Raw genomic sequence first — 21,973 nt, forward strand, 5'->3', positions numbered from 1 at the left:
ATTCAGAGGTTTCCTGCACAAGTTTGTACTAGTCTACATTGATGACATTTTGGTCTATTGCAAAAATCTCTGGGAACAGAGAAAATTCAGAAAATTCAGATTCAGAAAATTTTATCAAATAAATTGTATTGTCCATCCTCTCAGGATTTCCTTGAATCAGTGTTAAAAGTATTGTTTAAAAGCATAAACCCCATAAATGTTATGCAAGCCTCGTTTTCAAGTGTTTCTCTATAGCGCTGAAACCTACAGATGTCCGAGTTCCACTTTCCATGCGGCTGATACTCAACTTCCATTGGCTCATCTGTGTTGAGGGGAGGGGCTTAAGGTCGATTGAGCGGGAAGACCGAGACCCTGACTGCAACATTACAAATGCACTGGAGTAAAGAGAACAGAAACTCGTCCAAAAATGTAATGAAGTTGCTAATATCTTTGATACTCTGTAAAATCACAAGGTAGCTCAACAAAACCTTAAAAATAGTGAGCAGTGCTCAGTTTAAGAATCCTAAGCACAAAATGAAAGCAGTAAAGATGACACAAAGACCAACTTGCAACTATCCTGAGGGCTGTTGACCTCAATTTGCCTCAGAATAGAAACATTTTAGAAATATTTGATGATAAGGATATTTTAAAATCGTATCACCTTTATGGTTTGGAGGTTATCCCAACTCTAAATGTTCCTTTATATCCTTTTAACCAGTTAGACAAGAAGTACCAGCTGTTCTTTAAGCCATAATTATGTTTTAAACACAGATTTAATTACCTGAACATATATACCATCTTGTTTACTTAATGACACCTGCATTTTAAAATCTTTATTTGAAGCAGCAACATAACATTGCACTTTACAATATTTCTATGAATAAACCTCTCCTCTCAGCCAATCACAGTGCGCATAGTTACTAAGCATGCTGACATCATCCATAGCAACGAGGTTAACCCCATACTCTTAGGACTTCTACATTTTCCTTGCTTAGTAAAATTTGTCTCAGCAGCTGTGTGAACAGGTTTAAGAGAAACATTTACTGCTAAGTAGGAAAGGTTTGTGAATACAGGCCCTGGTTTGTAACAAGCGTGTGTGTGTGACAGTTTCAAGGTGTGAAAACACAGCAGAAGCTGTGAACTGTGGTTACACCGTAGTTTTATGAGAATGAAAGTCAGCAGCTCTAACTAAAACTCAGCCCCTTCAAAAAAAAACCCATGAAATCTACAATATCGATAACGTTTAATGAATTTAGAGCTGCTTTTTTTAATTAATTGAATACAACTATTTAAAAGACATTCTTTCATTGCTCGATATTTTACTGAATGAGCCACAAAAAAAAAAAAATCGCTTGAGGTCTTAAAGTTGTCTCTCTTTACTTTCCTTCTCACGTCTTAGCTCTTCTTTGAACAAGGCTTTGTTTTAACATGGTGATTTCTCAGACTGCTGTACATAACATTAGCTGAACATTAGCTGAGCCAAAACACCCCCAGTTTTCTCACATCACAGACGTGACTCAACCGCATGCAGAGCAATCATACACTTACCACAAAACGTCTCTACTGCAGCACGCTACAAGGATTAAACAGACGCAAAACCACTGATCTTGAGAAAAAAAGGCAACAGACATTTATTTTTACAACAAAAATGTGTTGACAAGACTTCAGCTTGGCAGACCAAGTACAACAGAAACAAACGGTTAATAATGAATTCAGTGCAATTAATACCAAATATTAGAAAATTATAATCCAAATAAAAAAAATCTGATATATTGTCTTACAACAGAATATGATAATATGATCTCTTCAGTCTTGTATTTTGAGAATACTCCTCTTCTCTATATCATTCATTTCCTTTAGAATTAGCGAAACATTGTAACGAAGTTCCTGGAACTTGCCAACTGGAACCTAGAAGAAAGAAGAAAAGAAGAAAAGAGAGCTAGAAGAGTTCAGAAGACTTGTGCTACTTCTGGGCAATGGACAAGACGATGGTACATGAATGGATTGTATATTTTTAGGCCAACATTTTTTATTTGTGCAAAGCACAAGACCTACATATGTGTGTCAGAAACAGTAAGAGCGTACTTGAATACTTAATGATTTGTGTACTTTTTGCAAAAGTAACAGAATACAGAAAATGGGCAGGTCTACTAAAACATTCAAACTATAAAAGCATCAAGTGTTATTAATCAGAAAATGATACAAAGCTTGAAGTAAAACTTAACTATTCTTTTTTACAGCAGCTTTTCAATAAAAAAACAAAGCTGCTGAAAATATAGGCTCTTGTTTTTTGAAATCTGTAAATACCAGCTAAACTGGGATCTGAATGTCTACTACACATCTCAGTTATTACTATATACTTTGAAATCAAATTGAATTAAATAAAGATTACCTCAAATTGATGCACTTGACCATCAGACAGTTTCATCTGCATGAGAATAGAGGGCTGCAAAGCTCGAGACAGCGAGCTAAAAACCACACAAACATCACTAATGATCAATCATATGATGCTCATGAAATACACACAGCTGCACAACTCAGTGTAACTACAGGAGATCAAGACAAGCTTGAGTTTGTGTTTGTGGAGTGATCAAGCATATCATTGCTTTCATGAGCTTTACTCTACGGCAGGGGTGTCCAAACTCGGTCCTGGAGGGCGGTGTCCTGCTAAAACACATATACTATGTCTGAAGAACGTGATCAGCTGGATCAGGAGTGTCTAAACTCTGCAGGACCGAGCTTGACAGCCCGCTCTACGGTATTCATTGATAAAGAATTGAAGCGGTTTTCTTTTGATGCGTGAGACTTCTGGTTGCTGACCTTCTGGTAGAGAAATAAGGAGAATAACGTCAATTAAACAGTCTGCACTACAAACTGCTGGGTTCATAATTTAGATAATTAATTAAAATAACACGGTAAGACAAAAGCAGAAAAAACAGCTGTTAACATACAGCTAAAAATGCTGGGAGCAAAAGGGAAAGGAAACCAATGGAATTAAATTACATTCATAAATGAATGATTTAACTGGAAAAATAAGACAATTACTTGGGAAGCTAATAAACTGCTTACTAGTTAACATCTGAAAGGTTACCTGCTGAACAAATAAACAGCATTCACAAGCTCTCTCTCTCTCTTTATTTTCTATTTTGGGGAAAAATTTGTCCTCAGTCAACATCAGAAGGTTGGAGAACCCTGGGATTTTTTTTAAGGAACCCTGGTGTATTTTATGAAGAAAATTGTATTTATGCAAACTAACTGCATTACTATTTACTAACGCAGCAAATGAGCCCTTGAGCACTTTTAAGATTTCCCCCTGGTTTCACAAGGCTGAAGAATAGTCCCACACCAACTTGAACGAATGAACATAATACCACATGAGCGGGGTAGGACAGTGTCTACAGTGCCATATTACACCGTTTACTGTATAAAGCATCATTTACAATTTATATGCAAATGTTCACAAAAACAAAAGCTTTATAAAATGATACATTTTACAGCCTTTTTAAAGAAAATATTATTATTATATGAATCTTTAACAATTTATTATCAATAAATTATGAACTCAGTTAAATTAGGGGTGTGCAATATTGACAAAAATAAAATATATCTGTAATCATTTTTTGTGATTTTATCAATAACAATGACGTTTTTTGATATTCTTCATTTTCTGTGTGGTCAGTTCACAGAAGTAAATTAATCTATGCCACTAAGTTTACGTTTTAAATACCGTTAAGACATTTTTCTTTTATTATCAAATCCTTGCATTTGGGCTGTTACCAAACTAAAGGAATGGGTAACAAGACTGATCTCGGTACAGCGTTCTTGGTTCTTGTACAATGTAAGGCTTTTTAAAGACTCCTGAAAGAAATCCTGCTCTAATCCACTAGCTTGATAAGCAGCAAAAAGAGCAAAAAAAGGAAGACATTCGAATTCAGAGATCAGCATGTGTCTATATAAATCGATCATTAATAGTGTACCTTGTGGAAATGGCAACATCGACTCTCCATTTAAAGTCCTGGATCTTCGGCAGGGTCGGGCCTTGATGTGTGCCGCTGATATTCACAGAGGTTTGTCTGCAGAAGCACTGAGAAATGAGCTGATGTACAGGATCACAGACGGCAGAAAGGAGGCTTGAATCATACCTGTTTCCAAACACAGCACTGGACATGTCTGCAATGAACTCCTCAGGGACCCTGGGGACACATATCACCATCATCTGATTTATAAATGATAAGAGGAGTAACAAGGTGTGTATTGTATGGCTCACGGTCATTTTCCAAACCATAGTGATCATCCCTAACCCCTTCTCAGTGGAGACTTTATTTAGAATGCACTTGTCAGTCATTAGTTTTTATATATTAGCATCTTTTAAAAACATTTTCAAATATAAAATGTTTGTATATTTGCAACAGACTTTACTGACATCAAATCCCGTTGTCATGGGAACATCCCAGCTGAAGATAGCAAGGAAATGAAGAAACACATGCTCTGTTCACTCTAAAGTCTCCACTAAGAAGGGATAGTGACCATGAATCGTTCAATACATGATATGCAAATTGTTACACCTAATAAATGATTAAGTCTTTGAAAAACGCCAAAAAAACCTTCCCTACAGAAGCGCTCGCAGATCTCGTTAAAAACCTGAAAGAGAATTCAGATTAGTTCTGGAGACTTAGACTTACAGCTATCATGAGAAAAGTCACACAGTCTTAGAAATGAATAACTAAATCATTATGAACTAATCTGATAATCAATGCATGAAGATTGATTTTTATATACACTTTAAAAGCCTGATCAAAAGAACAAATAATTTATTCATGCATCTGATAAATGACAGGAATAGGGTGCGTTTGACTACTTTCAGCCATCAGATGGCACAAAAACTCAGCTTTTCAAGAATTTCCAGTGATGAACCTTTATAAAGCGCTTCTGTCTCAGAGTCAAAGGTCTGATGTGAGAAAGCTTTTAACCTCTTGTCTTAGAGACGGCAGACACAGAGCTTCTTTGAGAAGAGCATACAGCCCAGCCACGGCGTGGTTAAAGCTGTCTTCTGAGATCACGCTGCTCTCTGAGATCAGTCTCACAGTCTCACAGCAGTCCAGACCGTCCACGGCCTTCAGCACGGCTGTGACAGGACAGAAGATCACACGGAGATGGATGAACACAGGCAACACCTTCCCCTGAGTCATTACATCTTTTTTTTTTACACAAAACTTTTTTGTATGACAATTTGCTTATTCTCATTGATCTCATTAATGCTTTACATTATTTATTGAAGGGTTGTTCACCCAAAAATGAAACTCTATGGGAAATGTAGGAGCAAACAAAACAATGCTTCTTAGTTTAGCAAAAGAAAACCAGTCTCCTCTTTCTTTACCAAGCCTTGCTTTGTGCTTCTAATTCATTAATTACACAAAGCGCCTTATGTTTAACTTCAGTCAGCGGGATGTTTTATTACAGACGAGGGTGTTTTATTTGAAGTCTATACAACAAACACCGGTTTATCTTCATGGAAAGGCTTGGAGGATCTGGAAAGTTTTTAATATTTGGATTCGTCAGAAAAAAGAAAGAAAGTCACATACACTTAGGATGTGCTTCAAAGCGACTAAAACACTAAAAACTCATTTTCATTTTTGGATGAACTAACCCTTTAAACTGTCTGTCTTCCCTAAAGATAAAAACTTGTTATTTATACAGATTATTTTATTTTAAACAGAGTAAACCATATTAAACTCTTGTTAATTTTTCAGTCAGTGTAAAACACTTTCAGAACCATTACTTTTTTCTGTAACGTTGAAATGAACATTATATTGAGCAGCAACAAATTATTTTATGAAAATGAATTGAAGAAAAGGTAAACTCTTCTGAAGAGATTTGTATCAGTACAAACAATATCAGTTTGTATTTTGTTGCTTCACCAATGTTCAGTCATATTTTTTTCTGCAATCGCGGATTATGTGAGCAGTGAAAAGAAAGTAATGTTTCTTCTGCATTACCATGGTTTCATCAACAACAACAACAACAACACTGCTTTTTTTAAAAAAAACTCCTAAACGCTTGTAAACATTACGCAAACAGCTTGTATGAAAGTGCCTTCTATTCCCCAATATTTAATAAAAGCTGCAGGTTAGTGGGCTGACCGCTCAGCATCTGTGTGAACGTGTCTCTGTCCAGACTCTTTAGATGCTTGGCCAGCTGCTCCACTTCTGCAGGAACTCTTCCTCCAAACAAACTCACGGAGTCCGCCATCTTGTCCTGAGCCTCCTCCTGACGTCACAGCGCTCTTCTTCTACGCTGTTCTCCGGCGGCGGACTCAGTGGCGCTGCGCCTCCTGCTGGAGAGAAAGAACAATAACCTCAGCCCCAATATGCTTATGAAATCTGCTCAATAGCCTTTGACCTTATTTCTAGTCTGAATTTATTTGAATACTACTCCTCATCATTTTGTTTCCGGTGTACTTCAGTATATCTCAAGACAAGGCATCTCTACATGCGTTGCACTCTTCAGTTCAATCATTCATCTGAAACTATGAATCATTTCTCTGAAGTTTATATGTTTTCTTAACAGTCTGTCCTAATAATGTGTTGTAAATACAAACACAGCTCCACATCAGGTTTCTTTCTCTCATAGACAGTGTTTGATTTCAGGATATCTCTTATTCCAGATGTTGTAAAACCCAATTAATTAAATGGGTTCATGATATAATAGACCTGGTATAAGGAGAAAAAATGTTGCGATGCAGTTTATTCTGAACACAAGGAGAGCGTTTGATGGGATTCCCACGGGATCCAGTTATAGAGCGTTTCAACCATAGACGTCATTTTGTTTATCCAGACAAGACTGCTTTAAAAACAGATGGAGGAGCTGTAACAGTAACATGTGCATTCATCAGCTGATTTCAGAGGTCTGTGATCGACTCCCGGTATTTAGGCAGGCTTGGACAATTATTCATTGTGATTTGCTTCTTTGCTGGATTATTGTTGTTTCTTAGCCAGTCCTGCTGTAAGTCTGCTCCAGTCCTAAGAACTTCACTTTTTCAAGCAAAGAAACAAAAGAAGCGATCTCCTTAAACACACAGCACAAGATAGAGATAAGATCAACTGGCCAAAATTAAACAGTATCTGCATTTGGCTCCAAATTTAAGAATAACTTGTATAGATCAAGATAATCTGATATTTGAGCCAAACCCTTCTTTGATTCTATTAATCAAAATAAATATTTTATTTGAAGATAAAGAAGCTTGTGATGGTGATATCTCAGTCAGAAATTCTACTGGCAATTAAGAGTTTAAAAAATAAAAGTCCAGGTAGTGATGGTCTGTATAAGACTTCCTGCAAGCATGACACCAGAGATCATCTCCCTGAAACCAAACCCAATACAGCGGGATCACCTTCTTAAAGAACCTTCTAAAACCATAGCTTTAGTTGAAATGAAACAATGAAAGATGTTCTGAACGCAATTATTGATGAAGCACTATCACATTACAAATAATAGAAGAGTAGTCTTCTCCTAGATCATGACCATCTCGTCACTAATAACAGTTTCCTGCTTTTTTTTTAGACTTTTACAAAGCTTTTGATTCCCTGGAGCATACATTTATATTTCAAGCTCTTATTAAACCTGGGTTTGGAGATTATTAGTGTGAAGCTATCAGGATATTATACAGAAACAATAATAACAATAATATTAAAATAAACTTGTCAAGATTCAGTTTGTCAGGTGGAGTAAGACAAGGCTGTCCTATATCTCTATATGTATTTGTACCTGCCTCTCAATTTAAAGTAAAGTACAAGCTATACAAAGTATTATTAGCCAGTTAGCTGACGACACGACTTTATTTCTGAGTGATGCCTTTGAATGAATGAATCCTTTGAGATTGATTGAGTCCTTTTCTGTCTAAATATCAGCAAATGTGAATGAATGTCTATTAAACGCCGTGATGTTCCTTCTATATATATATAACAGACTTAGGAATTTTAATTAATAAAGACCAGAAAACAAGAAAAAGTAGCTCAATTTTGACCCTTTAATAGTGAAAATTGTGCTCTAAAGCCGAAGGACTGTCTCGATGCAGCTCTTTTGTGAAAAATGTAACTCATTATATTATATTACATCAGTTTTAATGAATACGACTCATTTTTGATTTGATTTCTTAGACTTTACTACCTTAAACAACACTTTTAAAATAACCTGAGTATGTTTATCTTCAACTATATTTTCTCTAAAGTTGGTGAATTTTCTACTGCTTTGTAATGATCATGTTTCCAAGATCCTTCTCATTTTCATAAGCAGATGCTCTTTGTATGGTCCCTCTTATACAAGCATACCTTTCCTCCGCACCGATATTATTTATGGAATAATCTGAATATTCTGTATGAGAATAAATCTGGTTTGAAAACACTCTTTGTAGTTTTTAGCTCTTTAACTCACAAAGCAGACTTTCCCCTGGCCATGTACTCTGTCTTTAACTGACTCAATGACTGGAAATGGGTGCTTTTCTGTAGACCAACTAAGAAATAACTATAAAATCAGAGCTCTCTTCCAGAAAGAGATAACAACGATTCCTTATGTAATTACATACTGGAATAATATTGTGGAGAATATATATCTTGGGAGAAAGTATGGACTTTGCCTCAGAAGTATCTCCTTATCAATAAAATAAAGGAGATAGCTTTTAAACTGATGTTATAAATGTTGCCCCACTTTTGAAAAAGAAGTCTGATATTGAAGTGAACTGCAGTTTTCTGTGATTCATTTATTTTCACATCTTATTTTGTGAGTGACTTTTATTTTTGTTTTAAAGATGTTTTCTTTGGATTGTATGACTGTTCAAATGAAAATACAGGAAAATATTACATTCACATTCATAAACAAAGACAATGGAGGTTTAGAGCCAGTAAACCTTTGTTTAAAGTTGAATTGGATGAATATTTGTTATTGAATAATAATAATAATAATAATAATAATAATAATAATAATAATAAGGAAGAAGCATCTCGCGATAGATGGCAAACTGCGCGCAGTCACGTGACGCGCCACAAAACCACAGAAGAAGAGAAGACGTCAGCTGGGGCGTTGACGTCAGCAGCGGAAGGAGATTGAGAGCCGATGTTTTCGCTGCTCAAAAATAAACCCTAAAACAGATCAGAAGACAGGTATGTGTGAAACATAGACGCTAATATGACAGCTCCTCGGTGATTAGCGCGCGCAGACAGCCGTTCAACGGGTTCGGCCACGAGTTTACTAATCGCTAATCGCTAATCGCTGCTGTCAGTAGATCCGAGCTACTAAAATAAGGAATAAACAAAAGAAATATCAGTAACGTTTACGTTATGTATTATGTTCCGATTAAGTGAACGACGTGGGTTACTGATTCTTCAACAGATCGTGAGCTTTAGTGGGATCAGATGAAGAGGTCCAGGCCTGCTGTCTGTTTACATGAGGCCCTCACTCTTCTCTCTTTAGCACGGATTTTATAGAATAAAGGCTCGAATGTAGGTGTCATATGTGCTTTATATATATTATATTGCAATGGTAGGAAATATTTTTTTTTTTTTTATAAAACACGACCATTACCTAATATCATAATGATTTTGGTATAAAATTATTGTTGGCTATTTTGTTACAAACATGTTACTGTGTTATTAATGACTAGTACTGTTTCTTACATAACATCTTTGGCTTTATTATCAGTATTGTATCTAATCAATTATTGGGCTGACACAACATCCACATCAAATATTCCATTATTTAAATGTATTAATTAGCAGCCAGTGGGATTTATTTTTAGTTTTACGGTTATGGCAAGCACATTTACAATCTTTAACAATGTGTAATGGATGCATTCTATATACAAATAGTGCAAAAATAAGTTTTGCTGTTATTTGATCCATTTTTTGTTTAATGGTGAAAAACAAGTTTGAAATTAGCAAAGGTCAGTGTCACAAATAATGAAGATTTCAGGCCAATTTCAGCATTGGAGAGAATGAAACTCCATTACTAACTACTTTAGATACCTTGTGCCATAAAAACACCTTTTCCCACAGTTTAAAAGTAAAGAGAGAGAGAGAGAGGTTTTCCAGGTACAGGAACAGGTCGTTCTGATGCGGTCTGTTGTGTGCAGCTTCCAGATGTCTGAGGACGTCTACGAGAAGTTCCTGGCTCCAGAAGAGCCGTTCCCGCTGCTGTCTCAGAGAGGGAACTTCAGTGAAGATGCCACGCTGGACGTCAGTGACTTCGGCTGTCAGCTGTCCTCGTGTCACCGGACAGACCCGCTTCACCGCTTCCACAGCAGCAGGTCTGCTTATTCACTTAACTCTATTAAAGTGCCTTTCAAATGATGTACGGTTTGTTGGAATTGGACGAAAAAATGACTGAGCCGCACCAGTTTGAAGTCAATTTAGAGAATAACTGATTGAAAGTTTTCTGAAGGTTCCAAAGCAAAATCACAGATGCAAAAATAAGTGTTAGAAAGAAACCTAGAAACTATTACCTACTTGAAGGAAAAAAAAGAATTTGCCTCTAAATTATAAGCATTCAAGTAAGAAAAACTAATAATAAAGTGTAAAAATCAATTGAAAGAAATTGCTCCAAAAGCAGTTGAATCAAGCAGTGAGTGATTACCTACTTGTTTTTACCATGTGATTAACATTAAAGGTCCTATGTTGATTTATTTTGTGATTTATGTAAAACAACAAACTGATGATTTATATATAAATCATGTGTTATTGCATATGCAGTGTTGTGATTAGCTGGACTAGTGACTAGTTGTAGCTGAAATATAATAACCTTGCTGTCATCATGCTTATTCTGCCTGGCTGGCTCTGATGAAGCACGCAGTGGTGTGGTGTGTGTGTGTGTGTGTGTGTGTGTGTGTGTGTGTGTGTGTGGGGAGGTCTGTGCTGCTGGACAGTGATCTGTGTGTGGTTTTAGGTGGAACCTGACCTCGTGTGGCACCAGCGTGGCCAGCTCCGAGTGCAGTGAGGAGCTCTTCTCCTCCGTGTCTGTGGGCGATCAGGACGACTGCTACTCGCTGCTGGATGAGCAGGAGCTGGCCTCCTTCGACCTGTTCCCCGAGGGCAGCGTCTGCAGCGACGTGTCCTCCTCCATCAGCACTTACTGGGACTGGTCTGACAGCGAGTTCGAGTGGCAGGTGAGCGGTCAGCTGGGGATCACTCGGCTCAAGCTGTTTGATGGACTGTAGATTAGAGATGGAACCTTTACCAGTTTGATGATAAAGCATGATCAGATTCCCCACTGTTGGTTTTTACCGTGTCACATTTTAAGTGAAAATGCTCGGGAGAAAGAAAGAAAGTGCTAGTGCACTTCAAATAATATGAAGATTATGCGTTAACAGATAAGCCATATTAGTGATTGTTAATGGTATTGCTAATATCCACATAACTGACAGCATTACCTGTTTAAGTTTGTTCAAGTTGTGCATGAAAGACACTGCTTTTGTGCACTTTTACTCGTGCACATCTCTGTGTTTGAAACCTGAAATATGACATTTACTATTTTATGAAACCTTTTGTACATGCTATTAGATAAACTGTCGTCAGTCATGTTGATTAGCCAGCATTGGTGATGTTATTGTTTTAGTGTTAAGGTAAACAAAAAGTAATTTTTATTGTTTGCTGATTTTAGATATAAAACCTGGTAAAGGGATTTGTCTCTGAGCTTTTTGAATAATTCCAGCCCACTTTTAAAGTACCATGATAATACGGATAATGTTTTGTCACCTCTGATCGTGATGATCAAGTGTATTACGTTTAATCTCTTTTCCAGTTACCCGGAAGTGATATCGCCAGCGGCAGCGACGTTCTCTCCGACATCATTCCCAGCGTGCCCAGTTCACCCTGTCTCGCCACCAAAAGAAAAAACAAACCTTTTGAAACCTGGACGAGCTGCCCTGGAGCGCCATGACAAATGATGAACAGGTCTGAATACATTCACTTCTATCACTTTACTTAGTGAAACTTTGACTGCTTTATGATGGATGAAAAGGAAAAGGAAGCAGTCTCACAGCATTTACTTGTTGTTTAGTTTCATTGCAGTGAAGTCTTTTGTTGTCTGTGTGAGCTCATTTTGATGCTTTTTGTTTTTCAGGTGGAATATATTGAATATTTAAGTCGAAAAGTAAGCACAGAGATGGGACTTCGGGAGCAGCTTGACATCATAAAAATAATCGACCCGAGTGCACAGATTCTGCCAACAGACAGTGAATTCATCATCGAGCTCAACTGCCTCACAGACGAAAAACTCAAACAGGTGATAAATTACACTCAATACCTTCTCATACATTACAGCATTGCCCTGTTATTAGCAAACTGCGTGTAATATGTTACACAACTTTTTAAAACATATTCTAAAAGATACCACAAAATAATAGCCCTTTTTGGATGTTTGCTGTCACAGATTTTATAGTCTGTTCATCACCCCACAGAGGAGCATTAGCATTCAACGGCTTGCTGTAAACAGAACTGATTTTGACAGCGTAACGTTGAGAAATTTTAATCGAAGTATGTGATAGACTTAATTTTGACCCTAAAGAACCACATCAACTTGTGGTAAGTGGGCATTCCTTTTAACTGCAAGGTATTACACTTACCTTAAGTGTTAACAGAGAAGAACTGAGAAAGAAACTCATAACATAAGGTATCAAAAATGTGGATTCTGTTTGCATCGTGGGACTTAAATTTGAAGAGGTGAACTTTGAAACTGTGCAAAAGCTGTGTTTTCCAGTGATTGATTTGGTGTCTCCAATTGCTGCAGGTGAGGAGCTACATCCGTGAGCATGGCCCACGGCAGCGCAGCGTGAAGAGGAGCATGGCAAGCAGCGTCAGCGCTCATAGCAGCAGTAGCGCCAGCATGTCGAGCAGCGCCAGCAGCAGCAGCGCCTCCACCGCATCCAGCATCAGCCGTGCTCACAGTGATGAAACCTGGCCTCTGCCGCCGAAAGGATACGAGAGACTCCAAGGTGCTCTAAGAAACCACAGCGCAGTGATCCGTCTCCGTCTCAAACACACAGCACAGTAAATTCTCACTAGAATGACAAGAAGTCTAACTAAAATTCTAAAAGGCATTCAGAAGAAACTGGTGAGACGAGAGAGACTGACTAACACTGTCAGCTTCACTTATGCACTGACAGAATTTATTTAAAACAATCATATTCCTTTAAGATGTTTTCAAACATATCAATGGTGCCATTAACAAAGGGGTCTTATGGTCATGCTAATACTCCACATGCTAATAACTGCTTCAGTTGATCTCTCTCTGTGTCTGTCTAATGAAAGGGAATGGGCGGCGGCATCTGGAAAGTTAAAAACTAGAAAACTAGTTTAGGAAGGTTTAAGCTGGACTGAGGCACTGACTGTTGGCTGTGGTGTTTTCCAGAAACGCTCCAAGCAGAGGAAGCTGCAGCAGAAGGCCTTGCGCAAGCGTCAGCTGAAAGAGCAGAGACAGGCTCGCAAGGAGAGACTGAGCGGCCTGTTCCTGAACGAGGAGGTGCTGTCTCTCAGAGTGACTGAGGAGGAGGACCACTGCGACGACCTGGACGTGCTGATGTGACCCCAGTGAACCCTTCAGTGTTCCTTCTACGCTAGACCCGTCAGCATCATCACAAACACAGCAGGGCCTGCGGAGTCTCAGAGCACTGATCCCATGAACCAAGTATTAAAATACGTGTAGACTAACGTACATCAAAAACACTAATAGCTGTCTGATGCGGCTGTAGAAAGACACGGACCCCTGCCTCCACGAGGTGTTTGGACATCATTCACACGGGGAACCAAATGTCAGCAACGTTTCACAATAGCAAAAAAAAACAAAAACATACATAGCCAAATCAAGAATTATCCAGACACCTTCACAAATTCTCCCATTGTGTCATGGTTTATTCACTATAGTTAAAAAAATGGTATTAAAATATGAGAAGAACTTTGAGTTAACCCTCTGAGGTTCTGGGGCCCTGGTTTTGACAGGTCTTGTGGTCTTGTTTAAAAAACCGATAATAATGGCTAAATTCTGATAACCATATTTAGTAAAAACTGGGCTTCAATAATATGAGAACACCCTGAAAGTACATGCTTGTGTTTTTGAGAAAACAATGTTTATGCATGGTTAGTTAAAAAAGTTAATAATGCCATTAAAACTCACACAGAGGACTGGTTCACTATTTGGTTATCAGCTGTTAAATTTGGTACACAAATAAATAATACTAATTTAGCTAATACTAATTAAGCAATTCTTAATTTTGTTCATTCTGTGGTGGAAAAAGATCTCATTAGCAGTTAAAGCAAAACAAAGTGTGGACTGATAAGTGTCCTGCACCCACTAGTAAAAATATATAAAGAATTATGTTTGGTGTCTGAATAATTTTTGGTTTGACTGTTTTTTTTATTACAATCTTCATTAGAAAAAAATAATTAAGTATAAAACTATAATAGTATGCGATACCAAATTTAAAACCTACTTGGTATTAAACATTCAGTAGAAAGACATAAATATGTTGTACTCTAACCCGAAAGACACCTTTCTTAAACAGCGCAGATAAATTAGCAGGATGTCGGCATTAAAGCATAACATCCCAAATAATGCAAGCCCCGACACACTCTTCAGTAGCATTGAAAGGACAGAGAAGGTGTGTGTGTTTCATCATGGTGTACACTGACATCTTCATTGATCATTTGTCCATAATATGTACATAAATTGTGTAAATGTTTGTTGAACTCAGGCATAGAGGGAACACTGACAGCTAAAGTCATCTTCTCCGTTGTGTCTCTGCTTTACGTTGATTTGAAATGTCATGAATTCATGTTTTGGAACTTTTGGACATTCAAATTTCATATAAAAAAATCTATACACAATACCTTTAGACGTGTTCATTGACCTAATATTACAGAAAATATCACTTGTGCTCTCCTAGGCAAATTGGAGGAAATAATGTTTCATAATTCTTATTGTGATTTATATTTATATAATGTGTTTAAGAGTGGAAGTGAGGGGAGTACGTTTTAGTGTTAAAATGACACGCATTCATCTTACATGTTTTGTTTAGGTCAGAATTTGCAAGCAAAACCCTTTTTTTTTTGTTAATCTTGTATACGTTATTTAAGCTTTCTTTATAAATTTAAGCTTTGTTTTATTGCAGATGTACAATTTGAACAATTCCTTATGTTTAGCTGCAAAATGTCTGAACGTATTTTATTTTCACCATTTGTAAGACAACTACATAGATATTTTGAGTCAGACATAAATGTAAATGTATAAGTGAAGTATGACTTAACTGCTTTGCTGAAATGTCTGAATATTCTTAACTGAATAAAATCAAAAGTATGACATGGATGAGATGTGAAATATATTGAACGTCAGACTAGCTTTGTGTCAGTTAATCATATCCTGTCTTGACATGAAATCTTTTAAGCATTAAAATCCATGATTGCTTTCTTTTATGTAAATCTAATGCTTTGTTCTGAGAGGTACAGTAAGTGTTGTCTTGATATATTTATGTGAGTGATTGTGCATGTTTAATGTTTCTAAACGCTGCCACTAACATTACCTTTTTTTTCCCTTTAAAGTCAAGTTAAAGTTAAGACGCCACCAAACTCTGGTAATCATTTTAATTGTTAGCAGTTGCTGATGCTCACGAGCATGCACTTTCACTTTCACAAAGAAACGTTCAGCAGGAGGGCAGAGGATGGAAAGGGTGTAAATATATCGTTATATAATGCTGATTTAAGGTTTCAGACATTTAAATACATGTGCACTATTATTTAGAAAAGTCACACAGGGGCTAACAAAGCAATTGTGTGCAATAACTAATTCCAAAATTGTTAATAAGATGGTGCTAACACACTAGTAATGACTCAAGTATTACCAAATCCTTCCAGTATTCTGAAGTGAAGTGATCCATAGATAGATTCTGTGTATAACGACTCAAGTGTTACTACATCTTTCTGAAGAAACTACTAATTATTTGGATCCATATTCTAAAATGAAGATCATAGTACCTACTAGTAATGATTTAAATCTAGCATAGAGCAAAAACTAATACCTCAAAGGTCAGACTTTAGTAATTTCCAGAGAGTTACCACAATCTTCACTTTAGAATACTGATCCATAAAAGAGTAATTCCTTTAGAAAGATTCACCTGAATAACTACTATTCAATACTTCACAAAACCTGCAAAAGCTTACCAAGATTTCAGTCATTACTAGTGAGTTATCATAACCTTCCCTTTAAAATACTGATCCTAATAATTAGTAACTTCCTCTGAGGTATTTGGTTATACTTGAGGTTACCATGACCTTCACTTTAGAATTAATTCTACATCATATATTATTCATATTAATTATAAACCTGTATCCTGTAACTCTTAGTAGTTCTTGGGAGGAATGAAAAAATGACAGTTACTAGTTAGCTAATAGTGAACTACCACATTCGACTAAGTACTATTACTAACTCAATAATCAGAGTTTCTTGTTACTTGGTAGTTGTCATGAACCACGCCTCTGTGGCTCCAGAGGAACCCTCCCAGAATAGTAGTCCTCAGAACTCCATTTCCCATCATGCCATTTCCCAGCCCTGATTACTTGCCCAGGTGTACCCCATTAGACTACTATATAAGCTGCTACCAGATCGTACTCCCTTGCGAGTCTTATCCTTGCTCTGGCTGGTAATGCTGAGCGGTTGTTCTGTTGGTGTCTTTCTGTGTTTTTGGTTTGCCGATTGTTTGCTGTCTACCCGTTGACCTATTGCCTGTACCTGGACTCTGATTCTGTCTGCCTGCCTCGACCATTGCCTGACTCTGTTTTCGACTCTACCTGCCCTGTTATCTCAGCTATTGTTGCGAACCTTGCCTGTTTGACTATTCTCATTAAAGAGCTCGTGAATGGATCCAAACGCTTCTGACTCCTCATTACAGTAGTAGTTACTAGAGCGCTAATATTGCATTAATCATGTGTTCTTGTGTAGTTATTTATTAATGATGGAACCGTATTCTGAAGTGTTTACCAACTGTTTGTAGTTGTTACATTTCAAAGCCTCGTCCATACAGGAAAGTACTGCAACAAAAAACTAACCGTTACGCCTTCAGGGGGTTATCACTGAAGCAGATTGATTGGTTTTTGTACCAAAAATATAGTTTTAAACTATATAATGTAATTTTACTGCGGTAAATACAATCCAAATTAAAAGAAAATTCAAAGTGTTTGACATGCGGCTTGCTTTGTGCGGTCTAGTTCCTTATTCCTGTCATTTGACTGATCAATAACATACAGAAAGAGACATACACAATCTAAAGTACTTGGCTTCATTCTGGTATTCAAACCTGTTTTGACTAGAATCACAGGAAGTGGTGTAACCCTAACTCCACCCTCAGGGCTTTTATACCTCGCTAGCAGCATTCAAACCAATCCTGAAAACCTTTGATTGCTTTGCTTTGAGTAAAGTATAACCAAATACCTCAGAGGAAGTTTGAGTAAGTACTTATTTTTGTTGTGCTTCATGGTTAACTGTTGTATTTGTTATATTTAATAATGTCCTTGAAGGACATACCCTTTTGCCTTTTATGTATATTCATGCATAAAAATATGTTTTCTTTTGCTACCTAAATTGTAGTGTGATGTGTTGCCATACAATGTGACAGATCAGATCAGAAGAAGAATCGATGTGCAGACTGTATGTTTTAGCCTAAATGTATGAAACATAATCCATCAGATGTAATAACCAAAATATAACATAGTAAACAATAGGTTATACAAGGACTAAGAGTGAATTCAATTAGAAGTAGACCTTGACGTGTGATCTCTGGAGGTGTAAATAGAGCAATGAAATACATCACCTTTTCTCATTTTTTCCCATGTAAAATATGAATAATCATCACAGGAAAATAAACAAGACTAATACATTTCATTATTGAAGAGGTGGCACTAACACAAACACAGCAGATGTTTTACAATGACGATATGTTTGTTGTGTGACATGACCTTATTTATCACCACAACCCTCCTTTGCCCTCCCAGGAAGGAGCGCTCGACGAGAATATAACTTTAACATCTTTAATCATTCACAAACAAGGAAAGGTACCTGCCTCAGGCTGCTGGACAGACAGGCAAATAAAGTAAACCACACCTAGTACAAACACTACTAAAGACGAGCACAAACTGACATCAAACTAACATGACCTTTAAAGCAAATGAACTGAACATCTGAACATACATGACACCGTCAACATGGGACCTGAAAACAACAACACTGTGACACATACAGCACACAGATATGATATATATATGTTTATTTATTTATTTTATTTTTTAATTTCTAAATTTTTTTTTTTCTAGGCATCATTCAGCCCACAATCCTTTACCCCACAATGGCTAGTCATGGTAGGAAATGTTTTCTAACGTTGATGCCTGATTCTGTAAAAATAAGCGTATATATATATATATATATATATATATATATATATATATATATATATATATATATATATATATATATATATATATGTGTGTGTGTGTGTGTTACAAATGTGATAAATTCTGTTTTCTGATAGGTACTAAAAGAAAGCGTAGTAATGAACAATCTGGTTCAAGTGCAAAGTGTCCTGAAAGCAGTTCGCAGGACCTCAGAACAGGCAAGTATATTCTTCCTCTCTGTAGAATAGAACCAGTTTAATTGTATATAAAAATGTATAAGATAACTACAGCAAAACAGCATATTAATGGATGTTAGTGTGGACCAGAGCCACAAAACTAAAAGTATCTTATAATTTCCTGATTTAGGAGAGTCTTAAGAGAGTGAAAGTGTTAGTCCTATTTCGGACTCCTAATTTTAAAAGTATTAAAATTAAGAGACTCCTAAGAGTATTTCACAATTGTTTTAGCACTAAAACTAGCTCCTAAATCTGTGAAACATTAGGAGAACTGAAGAGGACTCTTAAATCACTACGCACCAAGACACAAAGTATCCTAAATAGCTGTTGCCGGCAATATGTTTTACACGAAACAATCGTTTTTATAGTTTATTTTAGAGTAAAAAGTCACTTACTGTTTGCAAAAGGTGGATTAAGCTTACAGAACTTATTATTTATTTCTATGGTGTGTATAAACAGCATCTGTAATAGCTGTAATGTGATTGGTTATTACACATGTGATCCTCTGTCAATCGTAGGTTTGTCTTTAGCAGGTTTGTGAATAGGTTTTAATAGGAGAATACTCAGCTAAACTCTTACTGTGTGTGAGATCAAATATTTTGTGAATAGTGGCCCATCTCGTTTTCTTCAATCACTTTTTATTTATATAGCACTTTTAACAATATAGATTGTGTCAAAGCACAGTATCAAACAGGAGAATAGATTGATAGTAATGTAAAATGACAAGATTAAGCACTTCATTTTTATTAAGTGCAGAGGTCTCTGTAATAAAATCAACGATAATCTCTAGAAGTTAAGTGTCCCCAACAAAGCAAGCCAGAGGAACCAGAACCCCATCCATACAGAATAGAAAAAAAAAACCTTGGGAGAAACCAGACTCAGTTGAGACCAGTTCTCCTCTGACCGGACGCCCAGCACTTAACTTCCAGTTCAATTTTAAACACAGCTGTGTCAGATAGTGTAAATGACTTAGTGTGTGTGTCTTCTGATCTCTTATGAATCGAGAAAGAGAATAAGAAAGAAACAGACTAATATTAGCGTAGATGCCATTCTTTTTATGTACATCATGTGTTATATGTAGTAATACTAATGAAATAGTATTGAGAAGTGGTTGATATTTGATCTGAAATATAGATGTCTTTACTCAAGAATGCTTATATATTCTTACTGAGGTGATAAATGGTTAGATATATCTTTCACTATAAGGTCCACTATTCTGTGGTGGGGTGCTATGTACGTTCCCTTATAAGCATTACAGCTGTTCAAGATCTGTTCTTTAGTGCGATGCACACCGTGAGGAACCTGTGCTGTTGAGACCAGATAGAAAGGTTAAGTCCAGTAGGACGAACTTGTAATCTGGCTTTCACTGTAAAAGCAACAATGTCCTCACTGAGTGCAGTGTTCTTAAGAAATGATCGGCACAGGGAGGACATGCAAGTTTTCCTTGAAGTTTCAGTCCAGTCCAGTGTTGTTTTGAAAATGATCTTTCGTGCAGTGTGTAACACAGTTTTAAATCTGAAAGTGCACTGTGTATAAAGTTATCGTCTCTCAAAAGAAAGAGTCGAAAAAAAAGTTGTTTTTTAACATAAGTCCCAAGCCGTTTCATGTTGACGTCAACATGAAACACTTGTTGGTCTTTTCGAATTGGTCTGAATGAAAAAGCTAATCATTTAGCCACTAGGTGCCTCTTTTAGAGCGTTAAAAGCTAACAAACGCTGCATTAAATGAAATCGACCAATCAAGACGGAGGTGGTGTGTGGAGAAATGAATCATTGAACGAATCGTTTAGGAGTCATTGAAAAAATAGGTAAAAATAAATGCATATTATAAAGGAAATTAAATTCATTTCAGACGCACATTTTTAAAATGTTGCTTCATGCCTGAGATACTGCGAAAAAGATATGTGCGCAACAGTCAAACAGTCAAACATGTTTACACAGAAAACTATAGGAAAGCAGCATAATCATTTAATATGCATCATGTTGACAGGATGAAAACGTCTCAGGTTACAACTGTAACCATGGTTCCTCTAGGAACGAGACGCTGCGTCACAAACGCTTTGGGGAACGAGATGCCCACGCCGCCATAATTCCAAGGCCCTGCCTGAAAAGGGGTCCTCAGACCACCCATCAGGATAAGACAGAGGAGCCAGGAGTGGGCCTCATGTCAAAATTATAGAAAGGAGGAAAAAGTGGAGGGGCTCGAAGGGTGCCTTATACAGAGCCTCTAACACCACAACCAAATCCCAGGGGGGAACTCTGGTCCGCACTGGAGGTCTCAGCCTCAGCACACCGTGGAGGAATCGTGTAATGGGTGTCTGCCCACTGAGTGGCCACCAATAGGGTCATGATATGCAGATATGACTGGCACGTAGACCTTTGGGGTGGAGTGATTAACCGGTGGAGAATGTCGCCTGGAGGAACTCCAGCACTGAGCCTACTGGGCAGTTAACTGAGTTTAAATGGTGGTCTCCACACCAGGAAGTGAACATTTTCCACCTCCTGGCATACACGCTCCTCGTAGAGGGAGCGCTGGATTGGAGGATGGTCTCAACAACCTCAGCTGAAAGACCAGAAGCTATGAGTTGTGCCCCCTCAGGGCCACACCCACAGCTTCAATAACTCCGGGGCAGGGGTGAACTATTGTTCCCCTGCCTGAGAGAATAACTCCCGGCTGACCGTATACTAGGCCGATCAGGTCCAGCAAACCCTTCTTGGCCTAGGCTAGAACGGTGCTACTAGCAGTAGTCTGATTCCGTCCCGCGCACTCTCGCCAGAACTCCTGGGAGCCGGGCAATCAGGAAATGCGTGCAGGCGAAGCCTCCTCTCTGGCACGCCTGTTATATAGCATCCAGTCCCAGGGAGTTGGATGAACTAGAGAAAACCAGAGGGGACCTAGTGCATTCCCCTCGAGAAGCAAAAAAAAAAAAGGTCTACCTCCGCCTGGTAATATCTCAACCAGATCTGCTTCACCACCTCGGGGTGAAGCATCCATTCCCCCGGCCTCGACCCCTGTCTCGACAGGGTGTCGGCTCCCATATTAAGATGCCCAGGAATGCAAGTCGCTCTCAGCGAGCGGATCTTGTCTTGGGGCCACGCGAGGATCTGGTGCGCCAGTCTGTTCAAGGGGCGAGAACGCAGACCTCCCTGGTGGTTGATGTAAGAGAACACTGCTGTGTTGTCGGTGTGCACCAACACATGGTGACCTCTCTCAGGTCTGGGAGGAAGTACTTCAGAGCACAAAATACAGCTAACATCCCTAGCTGAGTTATATACCAATCCTAGTGGTGATAGCTTCACAGACCGTGGGCCGGGCGCTCGTTCAACACTGCGCCCCAAC

At 37.8% G+C, this 21,973-nt stretch overlaps 1 long non-coding RNA gene and 2 pseudogenes across 1 annotated transcript; 2 read left to right on the plus strand and 1 right to left on the minus strand.

The window, feature by feature from the left end:
• Window positions 1-1,604: 1,604 nt before the first annotated feature.
• Window positions 1,605-6,277, minus strand: LOC122334190 (annotated as a pseudogene).
• Window positions 6,278-9,340: 3,063 nt separating this feature from the next.
• Window positions 9,341-13,968, plus strand: LOC122334193 (annotated as a pseudogene).
• A 3,374-nt stretch (window positions 13,969-17,342) lies between these two features.
• On the plus strand, window positions 17,343-18,915 carry LOC122334194. Its single transcript, XR_006248726.1, has 4 exons — window positions 17,343-17,458; window positions 18,003-18,062; window positions 18,321-18,365; window positions 18,536-18,915. It is a non-coding gene; the product is annotated as an uncharacterized LOC122334194 (long non-coding RNA).
• Window positions 18,916-21,973: the final 3,058 nt, after the last annotated feature.

This window comes from Puntigrus tetrazona, unplaced genomic scaffold (genome assembly GCF_018831695.1).
Source record: "Puntigrus tetrazona isolate hp1 unplaced genomic scaffold, ASM1883169v1 S000000498, whole genome shotgun sequence".
Lineage (NCBI taxonomy): Eukaryota > Metazoa > Chordata > Actinopteri > Cypriniformes > Cyprinidae > Puntigrus > Puntigrus tetrazona.